Here is an 18,500-nt window from a genome sequence, read left to right on the forward strand (position 1 = left end):
ATCTGACCGCTTCTGTTTTTTTTTTTTCTTGCTAAAGATTTTAACTGTATACTTGTGAAGGGATTTCACGCTCATAGATTATTAATAGTTTTTATGTTGAAAAGATTTAAAGGTTAATATCACATGCTTTTTACTTAATCTGAAAGACATTTTTTAGTAAAATGTCCTCTCCCTCAGTTCCTTGAAATCTGACTCTTTTTTGTTTGCTTGCAGCTAAAGAGGCAGTAGGTTTGATTTGGCAAGTTGCTTGGAAAAGGAGTGGAGAAGTGTCCTGTAACCACTGAACAGTAAGTGCCTGTTTTACCTGCTATTTTAGCTGCAGAAGTAAGTAGGATACGCAGATGGATTGGTATGAAACTTTTATAATACTAAAAAGAATATAAATATGGTGCTGTCATTGCATTCTCTGCATCTTGAGCACATATAAGTCTAGCTATTTTGAAACTGAAATATATTTTAAAAAGGCCAGCAGATCTATTTCATTGTATTTAGGAATTGGATTTATGCAACATTGAAGTATACAGAGTAAATTATTGAAAGCTGAAAGTGAGAAGTAAGTTAAGTGGCATTCTGTTAAATTGATTTAGATACTAAGTAGCTTTAAATATTCAGCATAGAAAGTCTCTAAAATTAGAGGAAGCAGTTTGGATGTGCACATACAACTCTGCCCTTGGAAACTGGGAGTTAATTGAATAAAGATTTGCCTGTCATCTATACTTTCATGCTACTAAAAATGTCACTCTGTTTTGTACTGTAAGTGACTGTCAGCTTTATTTGTAGTGTGCTTCTCTGTTAATTTAAGTGTTTTTTGCATCATGTCATATTTTTCATAGTACAGGTGTTAACTGCTTTCTGTTTCTTCCCAAGAGAAAATATCTGCAAACGAAAGTGATGTATAATAATGAATCTTACTGGTTAGACCTGGTAACATGATGTGAGAAATTAAAGTAAAACACAAATAGGTGTGAAGCTTGAACTCATAAATGTTTAGACGTATTTGCATTTGTATTAAGCACTAAAGCTGTTGCTAGAGAACAGTCACATAAAAAAAAATCATTAAATTCTACACCTAGAATACAGTACTTCTAAAATTGTTGCTACTTCAGCAAATTAGTTTAAAAACTGAATTTACGCTTTTTCTTAGAATTGAAAGTATGAAAGCATCTGAGACAGAAGGTCATAATGATAGGTTGTTGGAGATACATTAGCTTAGGAATTTTGGACATTGCCTTAATATTTGTTTATGTGTGTGTGTGCAGAGAAGGAGAATGCATTAGGATGTCCCTGACTCTGGGATAAACAGCAGGCTTAGAAAGCAGAGGAACAATGTTGCCTTTTATAGGAGTAGCTAGAAGAAGTGTGGAGTGCTTTTTTTGTGAGGATGTAACCAGGATGCGGATTAGAAGGGGACAAACCAATCTGCTACTCATTGCTGACAGATGAACGCCTCCCAGCTATTTTCCTCTTTCCTTTGAGGTACCAAGTCTGATACTTACTCATATCCTTGGGGAAACAACTCAGCACAATAACCAGAGAAAAACTAACCCAGCCAAAAAGCAGAAGGGTTTATTGTCCATTAAGTGGGCTAGATTGAAGTGAGATGACAGAGAATTAGAAAGCCAGAGGAAGTGGACTGCATATTTCAATAGCCGCTGGAGCTATGTTGGAGGAAATAATCTGTCTTGCCTACCCACAACCTTCCTCCATCTGTTCAGCTTAGAATCAATACCTCTCTCTCTCTGAGGGACTGTACACCTCTTTCCTGCCATCTCACAGGGCTTTGGGTGGAAGCAAATGTGAACTGCTGAATAATTAATATTGCCTTGATAGAAAACAAGGAAGGAACAGAGAAATTGGAGGAATTGACACATTACACAAATTACATGGGTTGTATGTTGATAATGGATGATTGGATTTTTGGAATAAATATTATAAATTTTATGAATAACTGTAATAATATAGACCGTCTCCTGTGGCTGGTAGCTGTACTGCTTGAGAAGTTACCTGAAAACAAAATGCCCTATGGATATAATTGCACTAAAATTTTAAAAATCAGTGCCAAGGTTGGTTTGGTAGACAGTAGTCACTGAAATGTAAGAATGATACAAGTAAAAACAAAGCTTTAATAAAATACTGGAAAGAATGGTGAGGAATATATGACTTCTAAATGCTCCAACTAAATTTTTGGATTAAGATTACTAATGACCTTATTCTTAGAAGCAGAGATACTGATCTTAGTTTAGCAGTACAAATCCTGCCTAGTCCAGCTGGATTAGAAGACTTGCTTCCTAATGATTTTTCTACACTAACCATTCCATTGTTAAAGATTTTAAGAGAAGAGATGGAAAAGAATCCCCATGTTGTTGGTCTCTAGAATGTTTTTTCCCCTATTTTCAGAAAGAATCTTTTTTTTTTTTTCTAGAACAGAAACAGAACATATTTGAATGTGCTTGTGTCAGGGGTAAAGCAAGATTACTTTGACATTTACTGTTTAGGACAGTGTCTATGAGAAGGTTTGTGATTTCTGATAGTGTTAAATAAGTGGAAAAAAATAAGAAAATATGAGAAAAGATAAATGCTTTGTTCTGATGGTCTGTATGTATGTGCAGACTGGGAGTATATTGACACCACTACTACATAACTGTCACTCTGCTTATTTAAGAACTGTTGTTATTCTGTGTAGTTTCTGGTTGGTATTATTTTGGCATGAATATTTTTGATGCATTGGATTTTCTATTTGCATGTAGAAATGGAGTTACAACTGCCTCATAAAATGTTTCCTTTCCATTGTTTATTTTGACGCATACCAAAGGATTGATGCCTAGTGAGCTCTATCTTAACACTTGCATATGTAGTCAGCTCTTCTGGGGTTCCTTATTCTCTCTCCTTGGTGAAAGTGCAGTAAAAATTAATTTCAATTTACATAAATAAAATAAAAATAAATAAAAGCAGTGAAGGATAAAGGTTGAAAATAATAATAACAAAGCTACAAGATTTTTTTGCTTAGCTGTATAATATCTCTTTGGTAAAAGTTAAAAATTGACATAATTGGATTAGTTCTCTCTCAGATATGACAAAAAGCTAAAAGGCACATGCAAATCAAATAGAATATATGCTATAAAAAAGTGTGTCTAGAAAACGTGACAGATCTGATATTATTGAGATGGATCAGTACTTTGCATCTATTTTTATCGAATAGCTAAAGTGAATGAATTTCTGCTTTGGATAGCATATTTGAGTGATTTACTATCCACATGTACGTTTAGTTCATGTTATAGTATGTACAGTATGTATCTATCCTTTAACAACTGAGAAGTTTTAAAAGGACGTTTATGTAACAAATGCTCTCATTCATGCATTAAAACTCTTGTATCCTTGTAGTAGGCCAGGTTTCTCAGGCATTTGTTTAAATACATGCTGAAATAAACAGGGTTGAACTCCGTTATGTGATAATGCATTGATAATGTTCTTGACCTTTTTGACATAGGCAGATGTCACTGACTGGCTACATCTTTGGTATGGTGCAGATACATTCAAACAAGTTTTGATAAAATGAGCTTATGTGTATTGCTGCAGAGTATTTCCGATTTCCTGGGTGTGTTATGCAGCCCAAGCTGACTGCTTTGCTGTCAGAGCTCAAGAGCTGCTGTTCACAAGTAGTAAGTAACTGCTCTTAAACGTATTCTGCATTTTCAGACAGAAGAACTCATGGAAATGTAAACACCCAGGAAGCAGATAACTGATTAACATCTTGAGTTCCTATTCACTTTTTTCCCCTCTTTTCTTTTTCATTATTCAATTTAACCATTTCTTGTAAGTTTTGACAGTAAATAAAAATTTGGATTTTGAATGATTAGACCTCAGAAACCAAGTGAGACATGTTTTAATAAGTGGAAAGCCTGGATTTTGTACTAACAAAAACAATTAACTTATGAAAACATACGCAGAAGCTAACACTGCAGATTGATGAATAAATCTCATTTAAATCCTTTTCCCAAATGGAATCCAAGAGTAATGTTTAAAATGTAATCTGATACTGAACTCCTTTTTATTATTTCATCTCCGTTGATTTAATTAACTGTGCAAAAGAATATGTATTCATAAGAGATTGTAGGAAGTTTTACGTAAATTGTTATGAAGGCTAATGTAATGCTTACATTATAAATTTGTAATATAAAACTTGAAACTTAACATTTTCTAAACTATGTGTCTTATAATAGGCTTTCTAGAAAGAAAAAAAAAGATATTAGACTCATAGGAAAAGTAGAATGGATGATTGTCCTTTTTGCTCTCTGGTTTTAAGTAAAACACTATAAAATACATAGCTTGCTCTGAAAGTAATACTTCCTATTTATTTCTGTGGAAACTACGATAGATAAAAAAAGCACTGAAGCATTATATGATAGAGCTAATTCTCAGCTCTAAGACACTATTTTTCAAAACAGTCATCACCACTAGGTATTCATTTTCACAGCAATGAACAAGAGCCTATATGTTACAGTCATAAAAATCTTCACTAGCAGAGGCAATCCACTGTTGCTACCACCAGTTCTGAAACACGCTACCCACCCTTCACTGTGCTCACATCCACTCTTCGATCTCCATATACATTCAGTAAGTATCAATGAATGTCAGTGAGGGCAATTTTTTCCACATGAAGGCATCCAGTGATACACCTTTGCTTCATACACATTTCCAAGTCAGACATCATTCCATTCAGAAGTTCAGCCTCTGCTGCTGTACCACCAACATCCACCCCTATGTCACAAGCAAGCATAATAAAACAGGAAGCATTACCTTTGGAGCAGATCTCATAAGATTAATCTGTTCAGTCATCGGGGTTGATTTAGAGCTATTATTTTCTTAGAGAATTTCACTATTCGTTGTCGTTAGCTTTGGATTAAGCACTGAATATGACATTCTTTACTGAATAATTGCACTATTACATGTATAAGTATCTTTTTAGGAGTGTGTTTACCTTTTAATGCATAAGAAATCTCTGTTAATACAGTAATCACGTAAGAACCCTTCATTTCATGCAAAGGGTATGCATGAGGGCTTAATACTAGTCAATGCTGCTTAAATCTGGCATGTGTGTCCTTTATAGAGTCTGCTTAGTCTCAAGAAATGTATAATTCCAGAAATATAGTACTAAGTTTTATGTTTGAAAATTGTGAAAATATTACATCAAAAATACGTGATGATGTTTATGAAGTGAGGGGGGAAAAAAAAAAAAAAGCAGCTTTTTCCTTCCACTTTGACAGTGAGCAGCCCAGAATATTTAACTGTTATTTCTTCAGATTAGAGTGAGTTTTGGGATGGAGCACCCTTGCTATGCTAGCTTTCATTCCATTAGCCATTTCCTTGAGTGTTTAAGATGCTTGTAGCAAGCCTCTGTGTTTAATCTCATATTTGATTAGTTACTTCAGGCTATTGCACTGTTTTCTGCGTAGACCTGAAGTTGCCTGAAACTATTATATCTACACCAGTTCACGATTATGAACTTTTATTAGGTTTTTAAGCTTCTCTAATCACTGTTATTTATTTATTTACTGATACTGCTCTTTTGTCCTGAAGTTTGCGGTGGTTTGTTTGATATCTGTGCACTTTGAATTCTCAAAAGTTTATGATGAAGGTTTTCTAGTTGTATTGCCTACAGTGCAAACTTTTTTTAATAATTATAGATCCATGCTAGAATATGTAGAGGTGTAAGTATTCCTCTTAGTAATTTTTTAAAAAAGTAATGGATAGGTAAGCAGCGAGGAGACATGGAACGCTGAAATGCAGGACTACAAAACAGCCTGTAAAGAACTTGAATCTCACTTTGATTGGCTGGTTAGTGATAATATTATTTAAAAAAATGTGGATTTTTTTTTTTTGTTTGTTTGTTTTATTTTGTTTTTCTTGACTGTTTTCACAGTGAATATTCCAGGTCTTATTATACATTCTTATTATATATCTTTGGGGCTGATAGTCTTGCAAATTTATCTTTTCATTGCTGTATTCTTCATTAAATGATATTCTCTTTACTAATTCTGTTGAATGAGTATTTTCATAAATAGGATATAGTTTATTAAAACTTGTTCACCACCCTTCTCAGATACTTCACGTGCTGCATGTTGGGACCTCAGTCTACCACTTTTCACCTTATTTGAATAGTGTACTGAGGAAACAGTGTTGTTGTAAGCAATGTCACATAAGGCTCAAAATGAGACTGAGATATAAGGTATTTCTCAAACTGATCTTTTCTATGAAATACATTCCTTCTTAAAGTGAGAGCGTAGCTTTTCTGGATGTTCAGCTGACTGTGGTGCTCTCTTAATGATGCTGGATGATTATTAAATCAGAGGATTGTGCTAAACTCTCATCCTGCTCACTTACAGAAACAAAGCAGAGCTCCAGAGAGCATGTAAATTACAGTTTGAGTTGTCCACTGGATGCAAAGAATTCAATATAAAACTTTTCTTTGTTTTAAACTTTTAAGCATACTGTGAATGGTTTCTTGAAGACTTTGAACTCTCATTAGAAAGCCTAGTATCAAATGCCATGACTCTTATTTATAAACAATATGAAAATGATCTTTCAATGTTTCATTTATTTTTAGGTTATTATTAATATGGTAATGGAAGAAAAACATTTTAAAACTGAATGCTACATTATTAAATTTACCTGGTACCTTTTAATGTGCGATGTTATTTGTTCACAGTAGCTCATCTTCTGTGTTCCCCATTAAAATGCCTGTGACCTGATCTTTAAAAAGTTATGTTTTAAGCTTAATCTTAAGCAAACAATCCCATTAACTTCAATGAGCTTTTCATTAATAGGTTTAAAGTTAAGTAGGTCTTTTTTTGTTTGCGCAATCAGAACTTAAGATGTGATCCTACTGATTAACCTTATTTCACATCCCCCTTCTGTTCCTGAGGATTTGCTGGTGTTACGGCTTTGACATTCAATCGCAATTCATCTCCATTCTTGTCTGTTCCTGGAAAGTAATTGGACAAGAATGGAAGCTAAAATTTTCATAAGAATATTTTGAAGTTGTATGTACTAAGTCTATAGCAATTTAGTGGAACTAGCGAATTTAACACGTTTAGAGATTTGAAGAATATTACAAACTAGTACATGAAAATTGTCTGCTTTATAAAAGATTAATTTAACTTCAGATCTGAAAAAATGATGAATTTAGGTTAAATTATGTAGAACACCTCAGACGTTTCTGTAAGATTTTTAAAAAGTAATTGTGAGATCTTTTCCAGTTTGGATTTCACCTGAATTTCGTACATCACTTCTCTCTGGCTTTGCAATGAAGCAAGTTAGGAAACTTAAGAAAGTGTTTTCTTTGAACATTCTGGAAATTTTCAGTGTCTGACAAGACTATGTTATATTGACTACGCTACCATACAGTAGTCATGTCATATAAAGTACAAATGACTGGATTTTCTTGCCAATGCCACATGTAGGAAATCTAATTATCTGGGCTTGGGAAATCCTCCAACATAAGAAATGTCTTCAAAATAGTCAGCAGAAATCCATTCTTCTATTCAACCTTGGCCATAGGGTAAAAACTTCAAGTAAATGTTTAACGCTTGTGTTCATATCTGTTACAAAGTGGCAATAAAAATACTTATTGCCATAAACATAGTTCTGATTTCTTCTAAGGTATAAGAATATTTAAAACCTTGTATGAAGATTTACATTTACTCATCCATCGAAGCAGCCTTCTGGAAGAAGTGTATTTTCTAATTACTAGAAACTTTTCTTGCCAAGATAACCAAAGTAGTTAACAATGATATTTCTGTATTTTCAATAGTGTTTATACATAGAAATTTCCAATAGCAAACTATAGTAATTTTCTTCTTCCTTTTTTTCCTGTAGTTGTTACCTTTAGGCAGACTTTTCCTATATATGTACCCACAAACATTTTTATCTGTATCCCTTTCATTCATCCATATGGGAAAAGCTGCTTTTGTAATTGATGTGGTTGTTTTGTATATTGGTTCTGACTTTTGAATACTTTGCAAAATGAGTTGCTGAGTTATACTGCGTGCATTTAAGAGATAATGTATTTTACGGTAGATATGCATGAGAAGGATGTGACATAGCCATTGAGGAATTCAGTATTTATGAGTGAGGCAGTCTAAAATGGAACTGAACACATTTAATGATAGGAACGATAATTTGAGAACCATGATGGTTTAATACTAACTGAGCTGGAAAAGTGAGAAAACAAGATATGAAGATAATAATAACAATAAAAGAAATGCACATTATGTACAGTTCAAGAGAATAGAGAAAGCTAAGAATAATGATAGGATTGGTACAGGCAGAGAAGGATCTAGCTTTACCATATAAACACAAAATATTTTCAGTGAGATGGGACGAAATCAACATAATAACAGTAATGTTGTGTGGTTGACAGTGATTATAGTATGGTTGGCAGAAATAATGTTGTGGGGAAAGTCAGTGACTTAAAGAAATACCAGAAGTATGATGTCAAGAAGGCATGTTCATAAATACAAATCTAGACTTGATAGAATGATAGAATTACTATGATTGGAAAAGACCTCTAAGATCATCTTGTCCAACCATCAACCATGTAGTCATCACTCTGCCTACTCAACCTTGTCCCTCAGTGCCACATCTACCCTTTTCTTGTACACCTCCAGATACTCTACCACTGTTGTGGGCAGCCTGTTCCATTGCATTGCTACTCTTTCAGAGTCGTATCCAATCTGAACCTTCTTTGGCACAAGTTGAAGCCATTACCTCATTACATACATGCATATCTCCTTAGCTTTTCTTTTTCTTTACTTGTGATGTTTGTTACTATTATCAACATGAGAAATCTTGGAACTGCCAACAACTGTTATTCACTACTATTTCTTTTAAAATTATTACCTAATTACAGAGTTGAATTCCTGAGTGATAGAATCTATGATTACAGAATTGTAAAATATTTTGAATTGCAAAGGACTCACAAGGATCACTGAGTCCAACTCCTGCATGAATGACACTGGAAGTCAGAACGTGGACAGAACCAAAGAAGACTATAAAGCCCCGGGAGTACAAGTGGGGAAAAAAAAAATGGTGCCTGAATAATCTTTTATTATTAGCTTTTATTAGTTTTGCCTGCTGGAGAAAAGGAGAGAAGCCAGAAATAATGTGTAATGCATATCAACTTATAGTTACATGGCAGGTGCTCACAGGTGGGTTTTGATTTTCATGACAGTGGAGTGTTCTATGAAGATTATAACCTGTTAGAGAGGGATGGGATCCACCCATCTAGAAGAGGCAGGAAGACCTCTGTCAGCAGACTAGCTAAGCTAGTGATGTGGGCTTTAAACTGAAGGACTTGAGTGGTGGGGTCCAAAATGGAAATGCTCATAAGATTGCAACTGACTGGGGAATAAACCAGGCCAATCAGGACAGTGACAAATGTTCCTTAGCTGCCTCCTGTGGCCAGCCAGAAGGCCAGCCACCTCAAGGGTGTGTATAGCTATAGGGGGATCCTTTAGTGTCCTTGTTGGGAAACCTGCATCCTTTGCTCCTTTTTCTGTCTCAAAAGTGCCTGTATTCCAATGCATACAGCATGGAAAATAAACAGGAAGTACTAGAGATCTGTGTACAATTGCAAGGCCATGATTTCACTGTGGTCACAAAGACATAGTGGGACAGTTCACATGATTGGAATGCTGTCGTGAATCACTATGTACTTTTTAGGAAAGGTAGGCCAGCTAGATGTGACTGTGGAGTTGCTTATGCAAGAGAGTGACTGGAGTGTATCTGCTTGAGGATGTGTCTAAGCACTGGAACAAGCGAACCAGACAGGCTGTGGTGTCTCCTTCTCTGGAATTATTCAACACCTGCCTGAACACTTTCCTGTACAACCTACTACTTCAGATAGGTTTGGATTTGATGATCTTCAGAGGTCCATTTCATCTTTGATTCTGTGATTCTTGGCACAGGACCACCCAAAATTCAAACCATATATCTAAGAGGGTTGTCCAAATGCTTCTTTAACTCTGACAAGCTTGGTGCACTGGGGAGCATATTCTGATGCCTGAACACCCACTCAGTGAAGAACCTTTTCCTAATTCCCAACCTAATCTTCCCTTGAAGCTCCATGCTGTTTCCTCAGGCCCAGAGCTGAGTGCTGCCTTCCACTCCCTGTGAGGAGCCGCAGCCGCCATGAGGCCTCCCTTCAGCATCTCTGCTCTGGGCTGAGCAAATAAAGGGACTTCAGCCACTCCTCACTCATAGAGTCATAGAAAGGCTTGGGTTGGAAGGGACTTCAAGGATCATGAAGCTCCAATCCCCCCGCCCTAGGCAGGGCCACTAACCTCCTATTCCCAATCTTTGTAGCTTTTCTTTGGACACTCCCTCATAGTTTTATGTCCTTCTTATATCGTGGCACCCAAACTGCCCACCGTGCTGAAGCTGAGGCTGCACAGAGCAGAGTGGAACAATTTTCCCCTTCTGGCTGGCAGCGCTGGGTCTGGTGCACCCCAGGGTACGACTGGCCCTTTGGGCTGCCAAGGCACACTGTTGCCTCACATTTGGCTTGCTGTCTACCAGAACCCCCAGATCCCTTTCCACAGCACTTCTCTCCAGCCTCCTATCACTCAATGTTTTATTTCTGTGGAAAATTTTATTTCATTTTTATGTATTTTTTCAATATTTATGTATTTTTTATTGTTGTTGTTTTGTTTTTGGATTGCATCCAGATTCAGTATGTCTGATAGTGTTCCCTTGGTAGTCTCAACTCTATAAAGCAGTTCTGAGATGGTTGCCTAGACACTGTGGACTCTGCAATATTTTACTCTCTGTAGGGGTCCTATATTCTTCTTTACTGTCTGTGAAGTTCAGCTGCTTTTCAAGTCTCTGTGAGATCCAGCTGTTCCTTCTCTGTAACTTCTTATATTGTTATAATTTTTTGTGTCCAGCAAGTTTTGTCATACTCAGTGGCTTTTGACCTCTTGTTCAACTAGCTTAACCCTAGGCCAACACATATTCCTTTCCCTCGGGCTTACCTACAGCTACGCTATACAGTTGTGTCCAACCTAGAAGCTGACCCTACTTTGTGCAGCAGGTTGGACCAGATGATGCCCAAAGATTCTTCTTGACTTCAGTTTTGTATGATTATACATGTGGTGTCAGGGTATTCTCAAATCAGTAGATGAAAACTTTACGGTACGTTCATTGAAGCCAGTGGCAATTTGCTCTAATTTCACATGGCACTCAAAAATTCAAGCCTGAAATAGAATTTTCTTCTTTGCAGTAAGAAAGATGAGCTTAGTGTTTTTGTATTAATTTGACAGTAACTGACCCAAACAGATGCTGCTAGCTGCCAAAACTTGGGTGCTGCTTGCTGATTTCACAAAAACCTTGCTTACTGTTCAAATTAACAGGGCATTCTGGAATATTTTATCAGCCACATGTAAATTCTTCTTTTTGTATGTAGCTATAATTTAACATATCTGTAATAGTTTCTTTCTACTGTGCGCTTTTGCTTCCATAATATCTACAACCACAAAATATATCAATGTAGTAAGAATCAGAGTTTTCTCATTTGAATCTAGCACAAGAAAAATGGGCTACTTTGGTTATAACTGTGATGGACATTGACAAATAATGTTAAAAATAATTTAAAAAAAAAGTTTGTTTTTCTTCCTGTGTTGTTAAGTTCTTAAAAAAGTTGATTATTTTAGAAACAGTGGTGAAAATTTATATTTTGATTCATAAGGAAAAGAAAAATCAGCCAGTAAAAATGTATTTTATTTATTTTCTATGATGAAATATATTTTGAAAAATTTTTGATGTGATTCTCGGTGAACAATCACCCCTCTTGGCATACTAGAAAAAAATATTTTCAATTTTCAAGCATAAAGAGAAAGATTTGTTTATAAGGATAGGTCACTTAATATTTTTTCTCTGAAACTTTGAGTTCCAGGTTTGTGTAAATAATGACATATTTATAATTCTTCGAAGAAATGTATGTGCATTGTGTACATTACATTCCATAATTTTGATAACAAAACTAATAATTTACACGACTTCAAGAGTTTCAAGCACACACTGTGGAACTAGTAGCAAAGTATGGAAGGTAAATGTCTTTAATTCTTTCTAATGTCTACAATGGACTTCCTTTCCTTTTCCTTTTGTTTTACCAGTCATTTGGAATGTTATCATACTTCCCAAAGGAGCTCTCGCTATTCATCTTTGAGAAATAATTTCTTAGAATAAACAGTACCTGTGGATTATACAGAAATAGGATGTTCCAAGTTCTTCATATTTAATCTAGCTTATTGGTCATCAGAGTCTCGTATATTTGCTTTTGTCCCTGACTGAGTGACCTGACCTTTATAAATGAGAGAAATGACTCACGAAATCATTGAAATTTTTATTCTGCTAGCAAGTTTCTTGGGAAGGGAAACAAAACATAAGAAAAGGCTCTGCTGCTTTGGGAATACAAAAGCATCTTTGTGCTGTCTTGCATATCTTTATTGTCCCTGGCTACATACGGGAACTGTAGATATAATTGTAGGTGGATTGGTCTCCGACTGAGACAAAGAGAAAGGTGTGAGTCAGATTCATGATTCATCTTTCTCTGTTTCACAGTTGTGCCTTTCACAGCATGAAAAGGCTAGTAGCACTGTGTATGCAATTACAGCTATAGAAACAGTGGCTGGGTTTTATCTGAGTAATTGTGTTGTTACTGTGTTGTGGTTCTGCCGGTAGCATTGTGGTAGCATTGTATAGTTGGAAACAAAATTTTTACAGTTGTTCATTGCAGCAGAGCACTGTTGTTACCCTGAAGTTGCTGTGTTTGCTTGTTTTATATAAAAAAAGTTTTGTATTACCAGCTGAGAACAGGCTTTGAATCCTTTAATCATGTTTTAATGTCTTATTTCCATTAGGTGTTAATTGCCTGTCTATGTGTACATACTAAGTACAATTAAGTACTGCTCCTGTTCTGTTTGCAAACTTTGCATGTCTTCCTTTGTTCAAGAAAGATGATGTGTTTCTCTGCCCATTGACACTCTTTCACAAAATGCACTTACTAGCAGGGTAAAAAATTAATTGATTCATAGTGTTTAATGCCTTCTTATACCCATTCATAGAAAATGTTTTTTATTAACTGTTTTCAACTTATTTTTGGAATGAATGAGTTTTAAATAATCTCTATAGCTACTGCTTACTGGAGCTACTCACTGTTAATGGCAGTGTTGAGGTCATAGCTTATCTTGTTTATCATCTAACCGAAGTATCATTTAGGTGCACTTTTAAAATTCCTGTTGTAATAATATAACTTGAATTACGTGCTAATTCCATTGGATTTTCTGCGTTGCTGTGGGTTTTGTTAAGGAGCATAGATGGTTTATATGTTAAAAAACAAAACAAAACAAACCAACCAAAAAAAAAAAAAAACACAAAAAATTGATATTGGCAGAGTCAAAATGAAAAGGCTGGATGGACACAGAACTCAATTGGTTGGTTGGTTCTGTTTTATGACCTGGCTAGTTTAAACGATGCCACCTGTTCTAACCAGTGAGGTAATTTCATTAAGGCCTGTTAGGCTAATGGGAAACGTGGACTGCAAACTACTTTAATAATGGTAATGAAAGTCAAGGAAAAATGTAGATACACTATTCTCCAAAACACAAGTTAAGTCAATGCTGGCTAATTGTTAGGGCTGCAGCCAGAATTTTAAATGAAGGTTTTATATTTCTTTATTCATTCTTCACAAAACAGTCAGTAATTTACCAGAAAACCAGGAATGTCAGTGTGTTAATGCTGGATGAAAAGTTTTCTGTGGGCTGTATTTTTTTCCTTTTCAGTCTCAAGGTATAGTTAGTATGCTGCAATAGATTTACAAAGGAAAAGATTAGAACTATTGTCCTAGAAATAAATTCATGCTGTCTTGAGCTTTTAGGTATTAATTGTCTAAAATAAGACCTACAATGGAAATAAGAATAAAAACATAAGCATCGTTTAATTAAACCTTGGAACTCCAAATTATTTCAATTCTAAGATCATATATTTCACAAATTAAACCCAAGGGTATATCTGAGCTTTATTTTTTTTGTGATTTTTACAGGGAATTCATAGTGCATTTAAAGCATGGAAAATGTTCAGTTAGTAAAATAGGGCATTGCAATTAATAAAAAACTAGCAATATACCTAATGATATAGGTAAAATGGATATTTGAGAATAAGCTCGACTTTGAATTAAGGAAGAACTATAGAGAGAACTAGAGATTTGTAGATTTAGAAAATAGTATGGATTATGAGGATTTAGGAAAAAACTATCTTCTAAAGACTGAAGATTTCACTGAGGTTTCTGACATTGTTTCTGTGAAGGCCTGAGGCTACTGGGAGAAAAGAATCTCCTAAGTAGGAATTGTTTGACATATGTCTGTCAGTCATTGTGTTACTGAAAAATTCATCACATTTTTCTGAGATAATATGATGATGATTTTTTTTTTTTTTTAATGAATGCTTACTCTGAAACTAAATGCAGCTATTGTTAACATTAAAAAATCAATTTGGAATATTAATTTATTAATTCTTGGGCAGTGTCTAATTTTGGACATCTAATGACAGCATTAGGACACATTGCAACCAGTATCTGTGCTGTCAAAATAGATTTTTGTTATGTGGAATAATAATTTACTTTCCAGAAGAACAACTTGCTTTCTAAATGGGAGGATTTGTCTGGTGTGTTGTTATATTTTGTTTTAGAATGCCCCAAAAGAGAAGGTGTCTCTGAAGGTAAAAAAAGGGATTAAATGCTACATTTGCACTTCTCTTGGCAATCTCAGCATGCCGGATCACAGATTGCCATATTTCATGTGGAATTTCTTTTCATGATTTTTGTTTTCAGTTAATTTTTTCCTTACTTTTGTTCCTGTTGAACTTTGTAAACTAGCTTTCTTATACTCCACAGGAATTGTACTGCTTGTGGCTTTTTCACACACACTTGTAAATCTTAGGAAAAAAAATTGTCTCTGATAACTTCATGAAGCAGCTTTGACAGCTGCAGCTTTTTCCTGTTGAACTTTCCAGTTTTCTTCTTTATCTTGATTTATTTCTTCAGTGAATTTTTCAATGTCCTTGTTTTATCTTACTCTAATTTTTTTTCTCTTACTTATCTTTTTATAATATCTGATTTCTTGTCTTTCTTTGATCCTTTTTTCCCTCACATTTTTCCACACCTTTAATTCCACCACAGATTTTCTATTTCCCTAAATGAAAGAAAAGTATTTATAGTTTATGTAAAATAATTTGTTAAGTGAAATAAAGTCAATTCTAGCTTAACAGAGTTCTTTTTGTTTCTTTGATTAGGTGAAATGGTCTTTACCAAAGGACTGTGTGAAAGTGTGAAAATGGTACAAAAAAATCACACCTTGGACACTGTTAACCCATGAGTGAGGGTGATTGGCTTAAAGAGATGAGCCTTATTTATTTTAACATTGATTCACATACCTACAACATAAATGCAATGAAGGGACAAGATAACAATATTCAATACAGCTTTAAAATTCTCTCCGAAACAATTTGGATGCTATCTCTGTCAGTATGTGCAGAATGCATTGCTCAATAGATTATGGTTATACGTTGTCTGCATCATATTGGCTGAGAACTTTGTTCTTCTTCTAATGCAAAGTCCAGTTGCTCATCTCTGCCACAGCCTGGGGAAAGAGAGCAGAGATCAACTATAGATAAGTTTGATGAACCATTTCCCTTCATCGAACTACAATTTGTGCTCCCTGCTAGTTGTCAGATGTCCACTGGAGTGCTGTATATATGCTGTTGACAATCTGTGAAACTCTTCTTCAGAAAGATAAAATAGTAACAAACTTTTCATTTCAGTGCTAGCTCACTTTTCTGTCTTTGATCTCCAGATCAATATAAAATTATTTCTGTAGTGCTGAAGGATGTAACACAAGCAACAGACTAAACAGAGGAAATGCAGAAAAAAAAAAGATTATTTTCCTGCCTGATAGTTTATATTCAAATAATTTTACTGAAGTTGGTCAGATTTTGATAATGTCAGAATTTGTTCTGGGCAGGAAAGAAGCCCGTAGGGCTGAGTGCAAAGGGGGAATTCAGAAAGTAAATGAGAAATGCAGTTAATTACAAGTACTATAACTAATTGTAACTGCATCACAGAGGGACTGAAAAGGGTTCCTGAGGGATGTAAAATAAATAAATAACATGGAACTGCACTGCATGTGCATTTACAAAAATGAATCATTCGGATGAATACAGTTATATGATCAATTTGATTATGAGAGGTAGGAAACACTGGGATTCAGGACAAGTCTCCACTATTAAGGATGGCATCTCCTCATGGTGCATACACATTTTGTATCACTGCACTTTTACTGGTTTCCTGGGAGTTCATTACTGAGGCTTGCTGCCATACTAAGCAGTAACTACTCTCCCGTAATGATATTCAGCAGTGCTGGTGGGACTCTCCCACCTCATCTTATTTAATTATTTATTTTAATTTTAACTCATTCTGACAGTCCCTTGAGATACACAACTCATTTTCATCAGGGGCTCCCAGGAGACAGCAATAGCAGAATACTGCTTTGCAGCTGCATGAATCATTATAAAAAAATCCATAAAGCAGGACACTTAATCTGAAGCTACAGACAAGCCCTGAGCAGTCAGAATCTCAGTATGAGAGTGTAAGGCAGCAAATGAAGGCATTTCAGAATGTTCGGTCCTTTTACAATTGCTCACATTTTGAATATTTCCTATTTGCTTGTTATCCATTTCGGATCTTCCCATCTGTACTTGCCCCCCTGTAGACTAGCTTTGCTGTCTTCATGGCAGATTGCTTTGTTTTGTTTATTTGTTTTTAAATGAATGTTTCTAGTAGACCTTTAATAGAAGGATGCTGAGTAACTCAGAATAGCTTTATACTGAGCATTAATTAGGATTTGGTTTTGATATCAGTTTACAAGAGTCCAAAACACTTCAAAGAATCTTCACTACATATCCTTCTTCCTTTAATTGTCGAACTTCTCATGTGGAAATGATTCTCCAGGCTTAAAATACAATTCAGTAACTCTTGAAGCCCGAATTCCTGTTTATAACAGAAAACAGATTCCATTGTCATCTTTCTCTCTCTCTGTTTAATTTTAAAAGATACGAGAATTAAATAAAATAAAAAAAAAAAAAAAAGAACCTTCAATTTTTTGGTGTGTTTTTTAACTAATAATCTCAGAATGGAATTAAATAACAGTGTTTTTGAAACAGTCAATTCACTTAATTCATTTTCTTCTGCTTACCGTTACGCCTAAGCAGAGCAGACATTTAAGAGATGAAGAAGCCCTTTGAATTTTGTCACTTTTTAAAATTATTAATATATATATATTTTAATTGTGTAAATAGCACAGTTTAAATGATCTATTTTGGTGTTTTTGAATTTACTCTGTGGATGACTTCTGAGAGGAGTGAGAAACAAAGATCTGTATAGTAAATCTTGATTTATTGCTATATTCTGCACTCATATATATTTATTCTTTTAGAAAGTATGAGTTTTCCACTAGTATCATCTTCACAGTTTTTATGAAGGAAAGTTTAGTAGTAATGATTTTAAATACATTTTAAATGTGCCATCTAAGAAATCTCAATGCACCTTATATACAATTTTTTGCATTATTATGCACTGGTGATAGTCTTATAAACAGCTCCCAGGCATTCCCCAAGATGGAAACAAAAGGAAGAATAATAGTACTTGAATAAATAAAATAGCAGCCTTACTGTTTTGTAAGGTACCATTTAATTTAATGTACACCTGTAATATAACAATGACTTAAGTATTTACTGAAGTAGCTCATCAGCAAATATAGGAATCTTTAGGAGGAAACTTCATTCCTCAAGGCAAAACTGATTTCTAGCATGAATAAAGAAAAAATGCAGAAAGGTGAAGAAATCAAGGAGCAACTTACAGTTAGAAACAAATGTGACTTGGAATCTCTGGATTTGTTCTCTGGTGTGACTTTGTACAACATTTAGCTGTGAAAAATTTTTGTTAAGTCACGTTTCTATGTAAAGAAGGTAACGATACCTTACTGATGTATGAAAACTTCTGAAATGAGATGTGAGACTTTTGAAAGATCAGCGGCTTGATCTTTCCAGAGGTTGATGGGTGATTACACTGATATAGAAATGGAAAGAAAGGTAAAACTGAATGCTAAAAATTCATTTCTCTAGTAGAAAATACTGTACTGAGTTTCTTTTTTTAACTCCTCCCGAGACATAGGCGACTAGTGGTCTTCCCTTACTTCAGCATAACCTTTTGTAATAAAATGAGTAGTGGCAATAGAAAATATGTCACTAATGGGTATTTCTAATGCACAGCGAAGTCTTGAAGTCCTCTTCCATTATTGTGGGAAAAAAAAAATCCTGTTTCTTTCTGTTGGCAAGTTCATATAAATTTTAATGACTTTATCGTACCTAAACAAAGCCAGAGCAGTTCTAAT

General features: G+C 34.9%; 1 protein-coding gene across 5 annotated transcripts in view; it reads left to right on the plus strand.

The window, feature by feature from the left end:
• Window positions 1-18,500, plus strand: part of CDH18 (cadherin 18) — a 204,045-nt gene that overhangs the window by 20,157 nt on the left and 165,388 nt on the right. For all 5 annotated transcript variants that reach the window (XR_004159171.1, XM_010708478.3, XM_010708479.3 and 2 more), the window contains exon 2: window positions 214-287. The gene's annotated coding sequence lies outside the window, so the exon portion shown is untranslated. The remainder of the gene's footprint in view (window positions 1-213; window positions 288-18,500) is intronic.

The sequence above is a fragment of the Meleagris gallopavo genome, chromosome 3 (genome assembly GCF_000146605.3).
Source record: "Meleagris gallopavo isolate NT-WF06-2002-E0010 breed Aviagen turkey brand Nicholas breeding stock chromosome 3, Turkey_5.1, whole genome shotgun sequence".
Classification (NCBI taxonomy): domain Eukaryota; kingdom Metazoa; phylum Chordata; class Aves; order Galliformes; family Phasianidae; genus Meleagris; species Meleagris gallopavo.